Here is a 2955-nt window from a genome sequence, read left to right as displayed (position 1 = left end):
GAGCCCACTTCAGATATGGTGTCTCCCTTTCTCTCTGTCCCTTCTCCACTCATTCTCTCTCTCTCTCAAAAATAAATAAACATTAAAAAGTTTTACTTCTTCCCTTCCAATTTGGATGCCTTTTATTTCTTTTTCTTGCCTAGTTGCTCTAGTTAGAACTTCTCGTACTTTGTTGAGTAAAAATGGTAAGAGTACATTTTTCTTATTCCTGATCTTAGGGAAAAGTCTTTTGGCTTTCACCATTGAGTATGATATTAGCTTTGGGCCTTTCATATTTGGCCTTTATAATATTGAGGTTCTGTTCCCTCTACTCAGTTTGTTGAGAGTTTTGATTATAAATTTGGAATGATTTTTCTACATCGGTTGAGATGATCATATGAATTTTATGTGATTCTTAATGTTTCTTAATGTGGTATACCACATTGTTTGATGATGTTCAACCGTCCTTGAATGCCTGGAATAAATACCACCTGACTATGGTGTATGATCTTTTTAATGTGCTGCTGTTTTTGGTTTGCGTAGATTTTGTTGACTATTTTTGCATCTATGTTCATTAGAAATGTTGGCCTTATTAAATGGATTTGGAAGTGTTTCCTCCTATTTTTAAAAGAGTCTGAGAAGAACTGGTGTCAATTCTTTTTTAATGATTTGGTAGCATTCACCAGTGAAGTCATCTGGTCCTAGGCTTTTGTTTGTTGGGACGTTTTTGATTACTGATGAAATATCCTTGTTAGTAATTAGTAATGTCCTTACTAACTGGCTGCTCAGGTTTTCCATTTCTTCATTGTTCAGTCTTGGCAAGTTGTATGTTTCCAGGAATTTATTGACTTCTTATAGATTGACCATCTTTTGACATATAATTATTTATAGTAATCTCATGATCCTTTGTATTTGTGCAGCATTGGTTGTAATGTCTTCTATTTCATTTCCAATGTTGTTTATTTGAGCCTCTTTTTCTTGGTGAGACTAGCGAAAGGTTTGTCTGTTTGGTTTATCTTTCCTAAAAAAACAGCTTAGTTTCATTGATCTTTTCTATTTTCCTTTTAGTCTTTATTTATTTCTCTTCTGATCTTTGTTGTTTCCTTCCTTCTGCCTTTGGGCTTAGTTTGTCTTTTTTTTTTTTAGTTCCTTGAGAAGTAAAGTTAATAAGATGTCTCTTCTAATGGAGCTTCAACTAGTAGGGATAATAGATTACAAACTTGCAAAGAAAACAAGAAAAATATCAAATAGCAACAAATGTGAAAGAATAATTTAAAAGAAAGGTAGGGAGATGTGCCTAGTTGGTTAAGCATTGACTTCAGCTCAGGTCATGATCTCATGGTTCATGAATTTGAGCTCTGTGTCAGGCTCTTTGCTGACAGCTCGGAGGCTGGCATCTGATTCAGAGTCTGTGTCTGCCTCTCTCTTTGACTCTCCCCCACTCACGCTCTATCTCTCTCTCTCTCAAAAATAAATAAATGTCAAAATTTTTTAAAAAAATAAAAGAAAGGTAGGGAGTCAGGGAATAGCTCTTTAAATGAATGGCAAGAATAATCAGATACATGAAAACCAACATAAAAAGAACTCCTAATAGATGGAACAACTGGTGCAAAACCCCTAACGTGAGTTTAAACTGGGCATCTTTGAGAAACAAAAATAACAGCAGTGCTAATAAAGCAGGTGAAAGAAGAAATAGCATGCATGGCCCCAGGGAGGTAGCCTAAGGATATTACCACACAAAATTTGATGTACAAAGGAAAGTAATTCGCATTTTACTCTAAGTTACCCATTGGAAACTCACTGGAAATTAAGAGAAATTTATTAAGAGAAAAAAAAATTCTTAAACAAATCTGATATTTATGTCTGTTAAAATGTTAAAGTGCATTGTACTGTTATATCCTTCAGATTCTTTTTTGCATCATACTCTTCCTTGCTCTGGGCACCACAGCACAGCTCACTATCCATCAATGTGTTGAAGTGCCATGATTCCTTGGACTACAGGGCATTTGACCATGCTGCTTCTACTATCTGAGATTACTGAGTGCTTAAATAAATGAATGGATAAGATTTAGACATTGTCAGAAACGAACATTTCTTACAATGTCTAGATTACTGAAACAAACAACTAAAAAAGAATAAAGTAGGAAACTTCCTCCTAACTCACTTCTCACTTCCACATTGAAGGTTTAATGCCTGTGCAACCAAAGTTCCTAGGTCAGCCTTTCTCCGGATGGGAGCCTCTCTGTGTGGCTATAAAACCACTTCTACCTCTCAGTCTCAGTACTTCTATATTATTAGATCAGATAATTCTCCATAAGTCGACACAGTCTGATATAGAAGGGGATATGTGATGATGCATTTTTTTTCTAAGTCATGTAAAGTAAAGCAAAACGAAGATAAATACAGAAGGCTGAGCATTCAAGAGAGAACACTGTTTACATGCAAAAAGAGACCTATACGTTGCTTTTAATTTGAGAGGAATCAGTAATGCAAAAATATAAAATTCTCACCTCAGGGCACAGAGCTGCATTATATAAATACCTAATATAAAGTAAAGCCTACGCAAGACTTAGCTAAATAATTTAACCTAAAATTTTAGAACTAAAGATCTATGGAAATATAGAACATAGACACACTGTCAGCAACTTCTGGACAGAACAAATCTCTATTGCTTCAAGACTGCATAAACTGGGGGTAGAGGGAAATGAAAAAAAAAATAAAACTGAGGCCTATAAAATACTCCATAACATAAAAGCCTGGGGCCAGTTTCTTAAAATATTCAGAAAGATGGGGTACCTGGGTGGCTCATTTGGTTAAGCGTCTGACTTCAGCTCAAGTCACGATCTCATGGTTTGTGAGTTTGAGCCCTGCGTTGGGCTCTGTGCTGGCAGCTCAGAGCCTGGAACCTGCTTTAGATTCTGTTCCGCTCTCTCTCTCTGCCCTCACTCTTGCAAAAATAAATAAATATTTTTTAAA

The sequence above is a fragment of the Crocuta crocuta genome, unplaced genomic scaffold, assembly GCF_008692635.1.
Source record: "Crocuta crocuta isolate KB4526 unplaced genomic scaffold, BGI_CrCroc_1.0 scaffold1025, whole genome shotgun sequence".
Classification (NCBI taxonomy): domain Eukaryota; kingdom Metazoa; phylum Chordata; class Mammalia; order Carnivora; family Hyaenidae; genus Crocuta; species Crocuta crocuta.
This window is presented reverse-complemented; position numbering follows the sequence as displayed.